Raw genomic sequence first — 18,291 nt, forward strand, 5'->3', positions numbered from 1 at the left:
AATATTGGGAAACAAGAGTGCCAGACCCAGCATATTGGCACACAGGCAATATGCCAGGGCTGCTTTTCTTCACCTCTGGGAATATGCCTCTCTCTCCAAATATAAATGGGCTTCTTATTTTGACAGACCCCTAATAGATATATGGAATTCCCTTTGGGAATCTGATTTGCCAGACAAAAGGTATGTTTAGGGGAAGGAAGTTGGTCTACAAAGAGTTCCCCAACTGCCTTCTAGTTGTGTTCACACTCTTAACATTATCCTGCAAATATTTTTGTGTGTGCTGCAGCTCTGAAAAATCTGTTTCTGCTCAGGGCCAGTTACTTGGGGAAGAATCACCTCCTTTCCAATTAAAGACAATTTTCTCTTTCTATTGATTCCAAAGCATAATTGATTTTGCCATAGTACTTATTGTAAAAACGTGAATTTGTTTAAATGGAATTGATACTTCAGGGAACATTTTAGGCATCACTCAGATTTCAAGTTTGCTTAGCTTCAGTTTCTTCCAGGAGAAATATCCAGAATGCAGAAAACAGCAGAACTTCACAACAACACCAGATACCCATTTCCACAAGCAGATTTCAAGTCTTTGTCAAAAGTAAAGAAATATGTTCATCATATATCTCCTAATTCAACAGTAGCTGTGGACAGAGAAGTGCTAGTCCACACTACCCCCCTTCCACCATGCCCAGTTTGTGAGAGATTTTGCCAGCCCAAGCCAGAAGGAAATGGGGCTCAGCAGTAGCCACAGGATTTGGAGAGTTCAAGGACTCTTCCACTAACTATTGTAGTACTAATATATTTTTTTGATGATTTGACATGTGCCACCATTTTTATTAGACTCCTAACTTTTTTTTTTTTGCTTTTGGGAGGGCAATAGGGGTTAAGTGACTTGCCCAAGGTTGCACAGCTAGTTTTTGTGTTAAGTGTCTGAGGCCATATTTGAACTCAGGTCCTCCTGACTCCAGGGCTTGAGTTGCTACTCAGGGGCCAAATACCACTTCACAGTTCCAATGGTCAAGCTTCTTGTAATTCAGGTGACATGTAGAGTAGAGCAAATGCAGCTGGCTGGGTGCATGTGTCCCCTCTCCCACTTTATTAACTGAAGAGAACTCTCTCAACATGAGCATGGTCAGTCTGGACAGTGGCCAGAGCTAGAAGAGGTTAGGCAAATGGCCAAATTATCATCTTTTCTAAGCTGTTGGGAAAATTCTCCCAAAGTGACCCAGGGCAAGAATCTGACCTTAGGTGACTTGTTCTCTTTTCATTTATTAGAGAAAATTTTATCCTTCCCACGATACCACTAACACACAAGACCAGAATGAGTCCCTTTTTATTCCTTGATGTGTGTGTACATATTCACATATGTATTATGTGTGTTTACATATGTATATGTAAACACATAATTATAATAATATTTATCTAGTACTTACTATGTGCCAGGTCCTGTACTAAGCACTTCACGATTCTTAACTCATTTGATCCTCACAACAACCCTAGGAATTATTATTATCTTCATTTTACAGATGAAGAAACTGAGGTAGACAAGTTAAGTGACTTGCCCAGTGTCACAAAGTGTCTAAAGCTGGCATTGAGCTCAGGTCTTCCTGACTCCAGGTCCAGCGGTCTATCCACTGGGCCACCTAGCTCTCCAAGAGAGCGTGTGTACATATTCAATGACATCAAGGTAAACTGCTTTGCCCTCACTCCCTGCTTTCTTGCAGAGCCCCTTAACTTCTACTGTAACTGCTTATAGATACTTGATTTGAAATTCCAGGAACTTTGTAGATAGAATGGCAAATATTTATCCACAGAAGGAGCCCAGGGTCCCAAGTCTGGGACCTGGAGTACTGGGTCATAAATGGAGATTGGAACCCAAGAGCACAAAGATTCAAGAGAAATAACATTCTTTAGGTGATATTATCCTGTAATGCCAAGGTCTGGAATGACCCTTCTCACATATGTCATGTCTATACACACAGAACAAAGGGAAGAATGGAGGAAATATCCTGCAGAAAGCAAAAAAGATATTTTTCAAATATTCTATTTTCAAATCTGTCATTACTAGTTAAGCTCCAACATGAGTCCGTTGAAGAGAAAAATTAATAATCCCACCCTCACTGATTCTATGTTTTCCCCAAAAGTAGACCATTAGCTCCTCCCATATCATTCACCTCTCACTGTGGATGTTCTAAAAGACTGTCATAGGCCCTCTTCTCTTCTCTGCTCTCTCTTAGTAACCTCATAAATTTCTATGGGTTTAATTATCATTTCTAAGTAGATGCCTCACTGAGAATATCCAGCCCTAGACTTGTTCCTGAGTTTCAGTCCTACACCATCAATTTCTTATTAGATGTATCAAAATGGATGTCCCAAAGATATTTCAAACTCAAAGTGTCCAAAACTTTACCTCCCAAAACCTCCTCTTCCCAAAATTCCTTCTTTATGTTAAAGGTACCACCATTGAATCTCCTGGGTTCATAACCATAGCATGATCCTCAACCACTCTCTCTTACCCCATATATTAAATTAATTCCCAAATCTTGCCCTTTCTACCTCTATAACATTTCTCATGTCCAAAATCTTCTTACTCATATAATTTAGTTTAATCCCTCATCACCTCCTGACTGGATTATTACAGTAACGTCCTAATTGGTCTCTCTGTTTTCTAGTCCAAATTGCTGCCAAAGTAATTTTTCTTTAGATGTAGATCTAGCCATGTTACTTCCACTCAATAAAATCTAGTGCCTTTCTATTACCTCTAGAACAAAATTTAGATTCCATTTAGCTTTTAAAAACCTTCACAACTTTGACCTATTTTGCTAGCTTCATTGTATACTCCCACAGACACTCTTCCCTCCTCATTGAACCCCTCCATCACTTCATGATACAGGCAATTTTTCACAATGAGACAAAAGATTTTAAAAAGTTTGCTTCAGTTACCTAAATATTTCAGCAAAGGTATTTTATTTGGGAGGGGGGATAAGGAAGTGGTCTGAATTATTTTGAAAACGCTCTAAATTTTCTTAACACGTAAAATTCTACTCCGTATCCTGGTCATGATCCTGAGCCCTTGAAGGTCTATGTCAGCAAGTACACAATTATTTATAAACCAGCCTAGCTAATTTAGAGAAGCTTATCACAATCTGGTTGAAAGGTGGTGAGATCATAGGCCACAGCAACTCTCAAAGACCATCTATTCAGTCAGAGAGGGCTTGAGATCTGTGTCACTGGAAGAATCCCCACTAAAAAAAACACAGATCCTTTAAATATCCAAGTATATGTAGAGCCAGACTTAAAATGAATCATACAGTAACTTTAGAATTAAGGACTGTTTGATCCAGTGTTTTAAACTAATTTAATAACTAAATCCAGATGGAAGAACCATTTTACTATTAAAATGATTTTTTAGAACCAAGGTCAACTGAGAGGCAGTCTGGCAGGGTAGGAAGAGAGCTGTCCTCGGAGTCAGAAATGAATGAATAAATGAAAAGGCATATAAGTGTTTACTATGGGCCAGACACTGTGGTTAGCATCAAGGATACAATAAATTAAGCAAAACAAGACCTCAAGAAACTTACATCCAACTAAGGAAAGACAACACACGTAGGAAGCAGTATCCAGAGAAGTCACAGGCATGGTGAGTAGAATCAGATGGCATTTGATACATCCTTTTCCTGGTAGTATGTGCATGTCCATTAGTTTAAATAAAGTAAGAGTGTGGGAAGGAGAGAGGGGGAGAAAAATAAAGGGATGGGTATAAGGAGATAACATGACTTGAAGAATGTCAAAGAACAGAAGTGGGAGGTCTAAACTGGGGCTAAATATAGTAAATATTTATCCATGAGGAGCCCAGGGTCCCAAGTCTGAGAGTTGGAGTACTGGGCACAACACAATTTTGGAGGAGGAGCATCACATTGGGTCTGGATGAATTTTCACCAATTAGAAGACCAGGGTACCAAGACTGGATGTAGGTCTCATCTCTGCCTCCTACTGGCCATGGGATTCTAAACAAGTCACCTCACACTCATCTTAGGCCACCACCACTATCTAAGACCATAATTCAATGCCACTTCAAGGCAAAAGAGGGAATAACAATGTCTCTAAGCATTGTTTCATTGTTCCTGAGGTCTACTTACATTACAGTTTCCTTTCAAGGAAAGCATTAAAAAGTATAGCAGGTATGGGAATTAATAAGTTTTAAAATTACAGTAAAGGTATAGTAAAGCCTTTGTGTGTGCATGTGTGTATGAGCAACTGAAGATGTGACTTCTAACCAGTTTGGGTGGCTATTAGACTGTAGTCAGTAAAGTGAAGATAGTAGATGTGGGAAAGCACAGGGCCTGGTATATCATAAGCCCTTAATAAATATTATATAGTGGTCATTTGATTAGAATCTAGGCACAGAAAAATGAAATGTCACATGACCCACCCTCAAGAAACAGTCTAACAAGGAAGAAAAGGCACAAGAAATAATTGTAGAAATTGGGATTTTACAAGGGCGTAGGAATAGCATAAACAAAGTGCTAGGAGAAAATGAAGAAGAGAGAAGTTCCAAACTCGGGAGGAAGAGGATGATTAAAGCAGATGGAGATTTGGGAGTATTAATCCATCACAGGCATAGGGGAAGGTTTAGAGAAAGGTATGGATGTAGGAGAAGTCAGCATAAAAAGCATGGCAAGGTCCATTGCTTTTAAGTGTTGAATGCATTAAAAAGAGAGAATTTGGAGGGCTTTGAATTCCAGGTTAAGACTTTTAAATTTTATGGGGGGGGGGGCAGGGAGGGAGGAGTCACTAAAGGTTTCCCATGATCAGATTATGCATTAGGAAGGTTACTCCGCCACAGTATGTCAGATGAATAGGAATGAGAAAGAATGAAACTATGTCGGTAACAGGAGAAAAAAGGGGGAGGGGGGACAAAGATAGAGTAAATATTGTCCAGGTAGATTCTATTAATTTTAATGGTTGATTTAATAGGAGAAGAGTCAAGGCAACTGAGCCTAGGTGTCTGAGAGAACATTTCTACCATCAGCAGAAATAGGAAAGCTATGCTCAGGCATGAGAGGCAGCATAGTACAGTGGATGGACAATTGGCCTCCCACTTGGGAGAGTCTGGCTCCAAGTGCTACATCAGACATCAACTAGTTACTGCTTTTATAGCTTCACACATCCCCACCCCCCGCCCCAGTATAAATTAGTGTTGGCAAGTTGACAATTGGCATCCATGGGAGGAGTTTCCAAACTAGGGTATTATAAGCTTTTTGTGGGGAAGACTATGAGTTTGATTAATTAGTTTAACTGACGACTTATTTATCTAGGCAAATCGTAAAAAGAAAAATATAGGTAGGTAATAACTAGTTTAAAAGACTGGACGTTAAAGGACACTGACAACTTTTAAAACTAATACTTGAACTTCATTGCTCATTTCAGATGGATAGTATTATAATGAGCTTGATTTTACTTTTTCATGTAAGGGGAACAAATTGTCTATTATTTTAGGTATAAAAAAGTAGGGATGGAACTATGGCCTCCCCTGAGTCCTCTCTTCTCTCATGGTGCAGAGCTGAATGGAAGGATAAGACCTGACAGCAGAACAGACTTGGTACTGGGGAACGATGAGCTGGCTCATTAACAGGACCAATCTTTACCCATTCAGGAAAGACGCATGATTAAGGCAGTCAAAATTAAATGTGCCAAGTCCATAAAATATCTGAGCCAAACTTTAAAGGGCCAGTTTAAGTCCTTTAAAAAAAATATTTTTCATTATTATAAACTTGTCATCAACAAACATGAATATTTCTTTATACAAAGGATAGAAAAAGAGAATTATATAAGATGTCATGAATGTCTATTACATATAGCTTATTTTTAAAAATATATATTAGATTTAACACAGTGGTACCAGTACTGCTCTATTTACATCTTTCCCCTTATGAATTTTCCTAATTCTGCTTTCTTTCTTATATATTTTTAAATGTTTAATTCACAATCTTTCTTTTTGTTTTTCTTCTCCTCCTCTTTCTCCTCTGCTTTGTCCTTTTCCTCCTCCTCTTCTTCCTCCTCTTTCTCCTCCTCTTCTCTTCCTCCTCCTCCTCTTCTTTCTCCTCCTCTTCATCCTCCTCCTCCTTCTATCACTGTTACTAACTCCACACTCTCCTAATTACTCCTCTCATCCCCTGTGGTAGGAGCATAATATCCTAACCTCTACCCCCATAAAAGTTAGCCCCTAATCTTTCCCAAAAAGGTACTGAAACCATCCCCAAGACTCAACTGGGTCAGGCTCAGGATGTTCACATCTGTTGCTGGTCACCTGAGCACAAAACATTTATGAGGAATTCCAGGTGTTTTGATGTCTGACTAGGAATTCAAGCAAGGGAGCTTCACTCAGCTTAACTAGCTCAGGTGTGCTCACTGCATATCTTTGCTAAATAACCTTCTCTTGCTATGGCTAAATAAATCTATTTGTTAACTATTGAATGACCTACAAATTTCTCAGTTTCCTCCAGGTTCAAACATAAACTATTAAGGGACTGGTCTGAATAGGGGCCAGAATAGACCTTCCTTCCAAAATAAAAGCCCTCCCATGTAACAAGTAAGTACAGTCATCAACTTCACTTTTCAATGTGTCCTTCAGCTTTTGGGGGGTATCAACTGTGTTTACTTTCCTATGTTACAGAATCGAGTATTTAAATTCCATTCCTAGAGTACTCAAATGGTTATAGATGCACAACAGGAGCAACTTTAAAGCCACAACTGAATATTTGACATTTTCTTGAAAATTTAATTGAAATTTTTCCTTAATATTTTTCATTCTGAACTTGTAAACACCAGATTAGATGAATATTTTCATATACAAATTACAACAGAATAAGAGGGCTTATACGTGAATGATTTTTGTGGGACTCCGTATAGATGGTGAGGTTTTTTTCTCCTCCAAAACTAAAGATATTGGGCCAAACAAAGCATTTTTTAATTTTTACAATGTTCTGTTGATTTTTTTTACCAATTATCTCCTTCCCATAGGACATCTCTTAAACAGTTCAGCAAAATCAGACAACACAGCGACCACATCTGACAGTATATGCAGTCATTCACATTTGCAATCCACCACCTCTTTACCAAGAGCAGGGCAATATTCTCTGGGACCAAGATTGGGCATTCTATTTATATTATGCCTTTTATGTGTCCTTTTCATCATTGTCACTGTGCATATCATTCTCTTCTTTCTTCACTCTGCATCAATTCATACAGATCTTTTAATTTTTCTCCAAATTCTTCATTTCTTCAGGTGTAATAATGTATCATTCCATTCATACATAGTCACAATTTGTTCATTCATTCCCCAATCTATAAGCCCCAACTTTATTTGCAGGTTTCCATTATGATCACCAGATTAAAATTTTTGTCACCTTTAAAAGACATTTTCTTAATTATGTAAAATACATATACAAGACACCAAACTTCATGCTCTCCCCTAAGATCCTCAGTTGTTGGGAATATTTCCAGTGACAGGAGGATCCTGAGGAAAAATATGTGGGCCTTAAGAAAAAGACTTGAGGTTTTTGCTCTCCTGCAGTCTTAACATTTGTTTGTTGGGAACTATTTGGTTGGCTTCACTTCACAGCTTGGAATGTAACATTTTCCAGCTGACGTTATTCAAGGCAAGAAAATATATCATCATTAACTTGACAAATGATTCTGAACCCACCACTGCTGCTTGGGAATTTTTCCTTTTGACTATATTACTTAAGACAAATTTATGTACAAAATGAAGGATAAACTTAATCCATTTGACTACAAGCATAAAAACTCTAAACTTATACTTTTAAGGGGTTAGAAGAAACCATCTTTGACTAAGACTTATGGATTCCTTAAGAAATAAAAAGATCTGGAGTCTCTATTTTTCATATCTATTAGTAGTGTTTAGAACTGACTTGAACATTCTTAAGGTCCAGTTTCCTCCACGTAAATAGTATTTCAATGCCTCTTCATGGCATGGAAAACGATTCTGGGTTCTATAAACCTATGCAAGCAGAATTCAATCTTGGTTAATTCCAGTGGAATGGGGGGAATATTGGGGGTTTGAATCCTGCCTCTATTTCTACCATCTGGGTGCCTGGAACATATCTCTTTACCTGCCTGGGCCTCAGTTTCCCTATCTATAAAATGAGGAGGTTGACCTAGGTGATCAGTATGGTCCCTTCCAGATCTAAAATCATGACCTTAAGAGGTGCTAAGAAGCAGTGAGAAGGACTTGGTATAGTGGGTACAGAGCTTCTATCTGAGTCAGGAAGACCGCAGTTCAAGTCTTACCTTTGACACCTACTAACTCCAAGATCCTAGACACACTCTTCTCAGTGCCCTGGGTAGCTCCTTAAGACTGTAAGTTGAATGTGTTGAATTTATTATATTTTTTGAAAATGCAGCTATACTTAAGAGACGCGTGGTTTTATGTATAATTCTCTTCTGTGTGCATGGAAATGCTCCAATTTGTTAATATCTATTAATTTTAAAATAACAAACAAAAAATTGTAATTAAAAAAGACTACAAATTGTAAAGCAGCAATTGTAAAGTTAGTTGACTGACTTCAGTAGAGAGATAACTGGATGAATTAGGAAGAACTGGTTTTCCAATCCTAAATTAAAGTAAACCAGGTCCTAAGCAAGGGAGCCAGATAATACATTCATATTCTTATAGTGTTGGAAAGACTACATAGTACTGTCTTTATAATAACTCTTTGAAGTCAGTTCACATATTGTCATCCCTATTTCACAGAAAAGAGAGAGGAAGAAATCAGAGAGAAAAAGAAACTTCCCCAAGGTCACACAGTCACTGAATTACAGAACTAGGATCAGACCCCAAGTTTTTTGATCCCAGGGTCAGTGTATCTTCCTTCACACCACACTGCTCTCTAGTAGCATATGTTGCCAGGCTTAGACAAAATTTCAACAAATCAAGTGTGTATTTTTTTTTAAATGACATTAAACACACCTCCTTAAGGGAATGCTAATATCAGTCCCATTTTACAGACTAGGAAACTGGGGCAGAGGTTAAGAGATTTGTCCAGGGTTACACAGCTAGTAAAATTTCTGAGGCCACATTTGAACTCAGGAGTCTGACTCCAGAGCCAGACTCCAACTATTTTGACACCTAGCTGTTCAATTCTGACGACCCCAGTTGCTTCATTCCCCACTGAAATTTGTAATTACTTTGAATTTATTTTATATGTATTTATCTGTGTATATGTTTTCATTCCTCCCTTTCCCCACTCCTATAGCCAATTGAATGTAAGCCTCTTGAAGGCAAGGACGAATTTAGTATTTCTTTCTTTGTATCCCCAGTGCCTTAATGAATGATCCTTGACTGAAATAAGTAAATGAGTGAATGACATTTTAGTTGACTTAGCTTTTTAATTATTGTAAAGAACACAACTCAAAATGTTGCATTTGATTTCAGCTACTCAAAGAGTGGCAAATAATAGACCAGGAAGATTTTAATTCTTTGATTTCCAATATCTAGGCTATGGAGGAGGGAGGCATGGCTATAGGATGGTCAGCACCTTAGTGAATCTCTCAGCTTGACATTAAAGACATGGGATACCCAGAAAACCTAAAATTGGTTACCAGAAGTCCATTTGTTTGCCAACATGTACATATGGAGAAAGATTGCACATGGTGGTCTTATGTAGACTTGGCTTAAGCTGAATACAGAATAGATAAAGAATGCTGTATTTAGACAATCCAAAATAATTTTCAGTTCTATGTTTTATTAAGATGGTGACAGTCATAGAGCCCAATTCCTGTTCTTTCCCACAGAATAGGAAAACAGAATCCCCACTGGGGGAGGTGGGAAAGAAAATGTCTGTTGGCCTGCAAGGAAGAAAGGATGAGTTATGATTGAGTGAATAAGGATGGTTGCCCAATATTTTAACTCCATGTGGAAAACAGACACAAAATTGAGACCAAAGTACATATTGGTTTTTTTCCTTTTCAAACCACTAAAGAAATATAGGGGGGCAGCTAGGTAGCAGAGTGAATAGAGCACTGGCCCTGGAGTCAGGGGGACCTGAATTCAAATCCAGCCTCAGACATTTGACACACTAGCCATATGACCTTGGGCAAGTCACTTAACCCCAATTGCCCTACCCTCCCCCCTCTAAAAAGCCAAAAAAAAAAAAAAAAGAAATATAGGGAATAGTTGTCATTAAACCTACTCCTAGACTAATTTTTAATTAGAGGAAACCCCTTCTTTATATGTGGAGCACTGAGAGTAGGAGGTCTGGCCTTTATGTTTCTCCCTAAGGCTCCCAACTCACAATAACAGTTTACCCCAAACAAAAAGGTCTTGCTCTTTCCTCATTCCCCATTCCCTAATCAGCCACAGCTATGGCCCTGAAGAGTTCCCTTCTCTCTTAAGAAAGCTTATTCAAGTACCATAGTGAAACCGTACAATTCTTTTGAATGCAATCGAGCAATTGCTAAGAACTCATTTATGTTCCAAATCCATAGCTAGGTATCAGAAGAAATACAAAGTCTTAAGAAGACATACATAGACAGCTCTTGCCCTCACAGGACCCAGACAAGAAACCCACAAAGAAAGCTAGAATACACACTATTACTAATAAATGTGTTACAGAGGTGAAAGTGCTAGATGGGTAAGATCTTTATCAACAAGAGGATCAGAGAATGTTTTATAGAGGAAGTGGCTGGATTGGAATTCAATAAGACAGGGCATTTCAGGGATAAGGAACAGTAGGAATAGAAAGCACACGGTGAGGAAATCACAGGGCATGGTGGTGGGCAGAGTACATGTGTGTCTGTATCTGTATACACACACATACATACATATGGTGTGTGTATATATATACATATATAAACACATGCTATATATGTATATATACCTATACACACATACTGATAAATCTGTTACTTTAGGAATTTAGAATAAATGAAGAGGAAGAGTATGAGATAAGGTAATTTCTACCAATCTAGAAAACCTTTGAGTAAGGACCCAGTGACAATCTATCTATCTATCTATCTTCTGTCCATGGACCAGCCTAGCTAAATTCTGAGAGATTCATCCTTAGAAAGCTGGTCCCTATATGGTAAACATTTTTTTCCCTCCTGCAAATCAAGAAGGCAGTCTACAAAGACCTAAAAAATGGAGGAGTTGGGATCTGCAACAGTTGGAAATGTATACACACCAAGGGAATCATAGGTTCTTTTGAAGTATGGAATAATTCTCCATTTGAGAAATGGAGAAACTAAGGCAAAGTATTTGGCCCAGAATCTCCTGCTTAAACCTGAAAGTGGCTGATACTCCCGGATGAATTAAAAGTTTTATGACATTATTTCCTAAAGTAACAGATTTATCAGTGTATATATGTATATGTGTGTGTGTGTGTATGTATATATACACACACACACATAGAGAGATTTATCAGTATTTAAGACCAAAAAAACACCCCAAAAGCCAATTTCTCAAACATATAAGAGTACTTAACAGATTTTATACTTATGAAAAAGCCTTCCTCATCATGGTGTTATTATCAACGTATTAGGTTATTGACATATTTTTCCACAAAACAGAGAAATAAATTGAACATATCCATAAAGAAAGACATATAGTCACTTGGTCTGTAAGCATCACTGAGAGGCAGTGGGCTGGGGAAAATGTTAGACATGCAATCAGGAGAGACCTAGGTTCCCATCCTACCTCTCACAGTTAATAGTTGTATGACCAGGGTTAGTCATTTAATTTCTCTGGAGATCAGTTTTCTCATCTGTAAAATCTTTGTGGATAATAACAGCATCTTCATCACAGGGGTTGTTAGGAGAATTAAATGATCCTTTGTAAACTTTAATATGCTACAGGAATACCAGCTATCATGATTATTATTGATGCTCCATACTTTACAAAGCCTCCAAAGGTGTGTGGTTATAATAATTGTAAAGCCCTTAGCACAGTGCCTGGCACACTGTAAGTGCTATCTAAATGTTTATTATTTTTATTACTAATGAGGAATTAAAGTTCCATAGACCAGAACCCAATTTGTAATACCATATGTTATAAATATAAGGCATCCCATAAGATCTAAAAGTGTGTGTGTGTGTGTGTGTGCACGCACACCCATGTGTCTTCTGCCAAGGCCACCCAGATTCTGAAAGAATATATGCTCCTTTAGGGCAGAGACTGCTTCATTTTTTGGTTTTGTCTCCCAAGAATCTAATACAGGTTCTGACACAAAGTTGGTGTTTAATAAGTGCTTGTTCATTGATGGATTGCCCCATTCTCTAGCTTTCTCCAGTCCTGTGGCATCTCTCTGGACATCCACAATATTTCAAATATTATTAACAATGAATGAACAGTCACATCTGCCAGTTCCTTCAATATCCTGGGATATAACTTATTTGGGCTAGACGATTTGGATTTGCCAATACAGTTAGGTGCTCTCTTACTATCTCGTTTATACCAAAACATTATTAATGGTATAAAAATTATTAATCAATCAATAATCATTAATTATGTACCTACTATGCACTAAGAGCTAAGGATAAAAATACAAGGAAATGACACTTGCTCTCAAAGATCTTACATTCAAACAAGCACATGCATAGGTATATACAGAATAAATATAAAAAGAATAAAATTTGTATTTAAACATTAAATATTTTTCAACATATTGATTGACTTTGCAGATGCTTTTCTCCTCTTTTTCTTTTTAAAAATTCATTACATGGGGCAGCTAGGTGACACAGTGAATAGAGCACTGGCTCCGGAGTCAGGAGGACTGAGTTCAAATCAGGCCTCAGACACTTAATACAAAAACTAGCCATGTGACCTTGGGCAAATCACTTTTACCCCAATTGCCCTCCACCCAAAAAAAGCAAAAAAAAAAAAATGTTACATGGAATGGCTCTCTGGCAGAGGGGAGGGAGACATTTAAGTGCTATCAGAATAAAATATGTCAATGAAACTCATTTTTAAAAGAAAAAATAGAACAAACACAAAGAGGTTAAATATAAGGTAGTTTGTGAGGGAGAATATTAGTAAAGGTTTCATAAAGAAAGCTTGAAATGCATCTTGAATAGAGAGAGGTATTTTATGAGGTAGAGGTGAGGAGAGAATTCATTCCAAGCACAAGGTGCAAAATCATTGAAATGGGAGATAGAATGTGGTGAATGAGAAAAAGAGAGAAATTTCCTCTTCCGTAAAATGGAAACCACAGTTGCCAGATAGACAAGCAAAACCTAAGTGAGGAAAATAGGTTTGAACCAAAATGTATGCTCTGACTGGGAAACGATTTGTTCATCTACTTGGTAATATGAGCTCACCAACAAAAAGAAGTTGAAATACAGCTGGCCCTTTAAAGTTCTTTATTATAAGAGATGTCTCTCAGGGTGGGGGGAGTTGTAGGAGGGATACAGAGGGAAATATAGGCCATATGAATACAAATAAGAAAAAATAAAAACAATCCTAAAATTACCCCTTACATCTACAAATTGGCAAAGATGACAAAAGACGGCCGTAGTGTTGGAGAGGGTATTGAAAAGATGTTACACTGATAGAGTTGGTAGAGTCATAATAATATATTTTAAAATAATAATAATTCTACTTATTTATGCAATAATATTTAATGTTATATAATATTAATGATAGCATATTTAAATATTGTATATATTTAGATTTTTTTTTTTTTAAAGAAATACAGTTGTCCCTCCAGGCTCCGAGGGCCTCACCTCACCATGCATATGAGGGATACATGTCAAGATATCTAAGAAACAGCTACAGAGTAGACTGAAGTGGACAGACTCTAAGCTACTTCTCTAATTCCTTAGTCATAGTTAGCTTTTAAAAGGGCAGGGTGAAGAACAGTCTTAAGGAGGACAGCCCACCTGTGGCATGCTGAGAAATAGCAAGTAGGAGGCAGATCAATTGGTTTGACTGTGATCAATGATGGGATGCCTCTTTGACAAGAACCGTTGAAACTTGAGAGACCACTGAGATGGAGCCACAAGGCCAAAGGAATCTGTCTCCATCTTTACATGTTATAGAAAGGCCTGCTAATTGCTCATTGGTATTTTTAGCGCAATTTTTAATAAACAGGATCCTAGACTGGGAGCTGAAAGGAGCCACGAAGATCATTCAGTCTGATTTCCTCATTTTAAAGAAGAAGAAACAGAGCTTCAGGGACATGAAACTACTTGCCCACAGGTAGCAGCAGCAGCAGTAGTAACAGTAGTAGTAGTTGTCAGGGCGGCTAGGTGGCGCAGTGAATAGAGCACCAGCCCTGGAGTCAGGAGGACCTGGGTTCGGATCCAGCCTCAGACACTTAACACAAAAAATAGCTGTGTGACCTTGGGCAAGTCACTTAACCCCAATTGCCCTCCAAAAAGCAAAAAAAAAAAAGTAGTAGGTAGTAGTAGTAGCAGTCAGAATTTGAACCTAAGCCTCCTAACTACAAATCCACATCTCATTCTACTCTTCCACACTGCTTCTCCCCTGGATAATCACTCGGCTTTATCATCTTTGAATGCAATGAACAACTGATGTGAAAACATAGCACATTGACCTTGAATTGGAAGAGAACACAGTTAACTTACAAATGCCAGACTCCTCATTATCGACCGGACTTCTCCTGGTTGTTCTGGGAGGTGAGGGTTGGCATTCAATCATCCACACTCTCTTGCCAGTTTCCCCCAGAGCCTGCCAACATGAAAGTAAGACCAGCTGTCAGGGTGAGTTTGTCCTACCCTGTCTTATCTACTCCTGAAATCAGAGTTCCCAAATGGATTCTTTCTGCCTTCTGCTCTGGAAACTTCACCCCTCCACACTGTCTCTGTGATTCCTCTGGAGTCTTATCAATAGTATAAAATGCTCTCATCCTTCATATTGAAAATGCTGGTTGGCCAGTCTCCAAAATAATAAATCATTAAGTGAAGCTACTTATAAGCCCTAGTTCCGAGTGATTGCTGCAAGGATTTCTAAAGAACCTGCACAAGGAGCTTATTGTACGCATATACAAACAAATGACCCAATGCAAGGGTTTCCAGCTATCTGCCAAGTTAAACTCCAGCTGGGGCAGCTGTGTACATTTAAAATGATCCCTGGCACAACTGAGTGGTCCATAAATCAGCAGCAGCATACTTTCTTCCAATTAAGAGAGCTCAATAAGAAAAAAACCTAGAAATCAGGACGTGTCTAGGATGTGAATGACATCTTCCTACACCTCTGGATGCAAAAATAAACAAACAAAAATAAATACTCGCTTAGGTAGACTCTCTTTTGGAGACACAACTTCCCTAGCATTTCACACCTTGGCATAAAATATTGCTCTTAGAGCAGTCAATGGAATCCTTATGATGTGGTCAGTGACATGGGGACTAAACCTGAATACACAAACTCTTCAAGACAAGGGGACTAGTTATGCTCCTAAGTCTGTCCTGGTAAAAATGATATCCTGGTGATATCTAAAAATGATATATAAAATGTAGTCCCTCTCTACAATATATTATTGGATCACAGGTTTTGAGTTGGAAAGACCATTCCAACTTCCTCATTTTACAGAAGGGGAAACTGAGGGCTAAAGAAGTTAAGCAACTTGTCCCAGGTCCCTTATACAGTAAGTGGCAGAGCATGAATTCAAATCTAGGTTTCCTGACTCTAAATCCAGTGTATTTTCCACTGTGCCCTGCTGCTTTCCCTCTCTTCTATCTGTTTCTACTCTCTAGTCCTGTTGTTACAGAACCAATTCAGATTTGTATTACCTACAACTTGGGGCAATTTCAACAACCTTTAAGCTTGTCTTTCTTCTTCTAATCTCTCCTCTTTCCACTCTATCTTTCATACAGTTATCCAAGTAACCTTTTTAATGCACAGGTCTGATCATACCACTGACTTGTTCAAAGACCTGCAGTTCCCTACATATTAAAAACACATACACACACACCCTAACTCCTTAGCCTGGCATTTAAGTCTCTTCTCTGCCTCTATTATTCTGACCTACTCTTTCAACATTATTGCATAATGCTCCCCTCCATGAGTTCTAAGTTTCAGCCAATTTAAACTACATGTTATGCTATTCTCCATTCACATTCTGCCCTTTCCCATTCCCATGCCTTTGCAAATTCTAAAATGGTTTTTCCCAACTTCTTTGCCTATTGAATTCTTCTTCCTTCAAGACCCAGCTTAAGTGCCATCTCCACCATTTAAAATTCTCTGATCCCTCCCATTACTAGACACAGGATCACAGAAATGAATGTGACCTCAAGGGCCATGTAGTCCAACCCTTACCTCCCAAAGAAGTACACTGCACTTTTGGAGAGCTCTAATTGTTAGGAAATTTTTCCTTAAAATGAGTCTAGATTTTCAACTTCCACTCATATTTCCTAGTTTAACTTTCTGTACAAAACAAAAGTAGTCTAACTGACCTGCCTCATAAAAGTCCTTCAGATTCTTGTCCTGTTATGAACCCTTTAGGTCTCCTCTTCTAAAGATTCAATATCCTCAATTCCTTCAAGCCATCCTCATAAGGCATGAACCCTTATGAGCTAACTATGACTAATGAATTAGAGAAGTAGCTTAGAGTCTGTCCACTTCAGTCTACTCTGTGGCTGTTTCTTAGATATCTTGACATCCATACCTCATATACATGGTGAGGTGAGGCCCTCTGAGCCTGGAGAGTCAGCTGTATGTACACACATCCCAGTTCTTCTCATCTGGACTGGTCCATTTCTTCAATGTTCTTACCAAAAAAAAGTGGTTGCAGTGCCCAGAACTGAATATGATGCTTAGCATGTGACTTAACTGAGGTAAATTACAATGGTCTGTTACCTCCATAGTCTTGGGCACTACACCATAATGCCTTTTTGTTTGCCATATCATGCAGTTGACTCATTGATACAAGTTAACTATAAGCCCTAGATCTTTTTTAGATGCACCAATGCTATGTCTCTTCACCTAATAGTTGTACAGCTTTATTTAAAAAAAAAATACAAATTAAATTTCATCTTTTCAGTTTAAGTTCATTGTGCTAAGCTGTTAAGATTTTCTGAGTTCTGAATGTCATTCAATATGTTAATAATTTCTTCCCATTTTGTGTCATTGATTAATTTGATAAATGTGAATTCTATTAATTTGATGAGCTGTCTTCTATGCTGAAGTAATCACTCATCTTAAATCTCTGAAATTATTCTATTTGGACTTTCTCATACATTTATTAGGATAATGTTTATTATTTTTCTTTATATTCATCTTATCTCCCCAATAGATTAAAAGCACCCCAAGAGAGAAACTGTGTCTTATTTTATCTTTGTGTCCCTAGTACCTACACCACAGGGCTTTGTGCATAGTAAGTATTTAATGACTGTGAAGAAAATTGAATCCTAATCTTAAACTATATCTATCTAGTCACTGAAATGGACTAGGACAATAAAATAGGGTTCATTTTATTATCTGTGGTTAATCTATACAGATGGTCATACCAGCTAGACAACTGATCTGATTGCTTTGACCTTACTTGTGGTTTTCCTTGGTATATAACAGCAGCAATAACAATAACAACAATGGCAATTTATATTGTGCTCTTAAGATGTATATAACATTTTCCTCACAATAACCCGATTGTGCCTGGTGTTCTCTTTCCTGTTAGGTAATGCAAGTATTATTTATAACCATTTTAACTAAAAGGAGAATTCATGAGGGAGAGGTTGACCTTGTATGACCTTGTCACACAACAAGAAAGTGTCAAAGTTAGAACATGATCTCAAATCTCTTGACTCTAAGACAAATGTGAAGGAGGATAGAATAAGGCAAACCTGGAAAGGAAGATTAGAATAGTATAAGTAATGGATTTGAATGCAAGGATAAGGAATTTATATTTTATTTGATGGATATAAAGATATATTTGATAGGTAGATAAAGCCCCTGAAGGATTTTGAATAGAACAATGAAAGGTTCCATATTCATTCAGACTACTTTAGCATGAAGACCAGAAAAGTACATTATCTGACAAACTGAAATTGATTTTCTTCATAATTTGTAATTATCTCTAAAAGAAATTCCAAAAGAAAAAAAAATTTAGGTTTAAAGCAGTGCCATCATTTGTATAAGCATAACCTGTCAAGTGGCCCTCTCTCTGAATCAAAAACACTGAAATCTTGGGTGTTTCCAAAAAGTAATTAAGATGAAAAATTCAATGCAAATAAAGATCAGTTCACATACTTTAAATGTTTATACACAGGGGTATAAGGTAAAGTTGCTAGTGCTGATGAAATTAATCTAGGAACTAAAAA

The 18,291-nt window shown here is 37.7% G+C and overlaps 1 long non-coding RNA gene across 1 annotated transcript in view; it reads right to left on the reverse strand.

Annotated features, from left to right (window-relative positions):
- The window catches only part of LOC138167868 (uncharacterized), a 108,505-nt gene extending 93,719 nt beyond the window's left edge, over nt 1-14,786 (reverse strand). Inside the window, exon 1 of the long non-coding RNA XR_011169979.1 lies at nt 14,602-14,786. This is a non-coding gene — a long non-coding RNA (uncharacterized lncRNA). The remainder of the gene's footprint in view (nt 1-14,601) is intronic.
- Nucleotides 14,787-18,291: the final 3,505 nt, after the last annotated feature.

Source organism: Petaurus breviceps, unplaced genomic scaffold (genome assembly GCF_028583685.1).
Source record: "Petaurus breviceps papuanus isolate PSGF00001 unplaced genomic scaffold, PetGlider_PUasm1.0 126, whole genome shotgun sequence".
Taxonomy (NCBI): domain Eukaryota; kingdom Metazoa; phylum Chordata; class Mammalia; order Diprotodontia; family Petauridae; genus Petaurus; species Petaurus breviceps.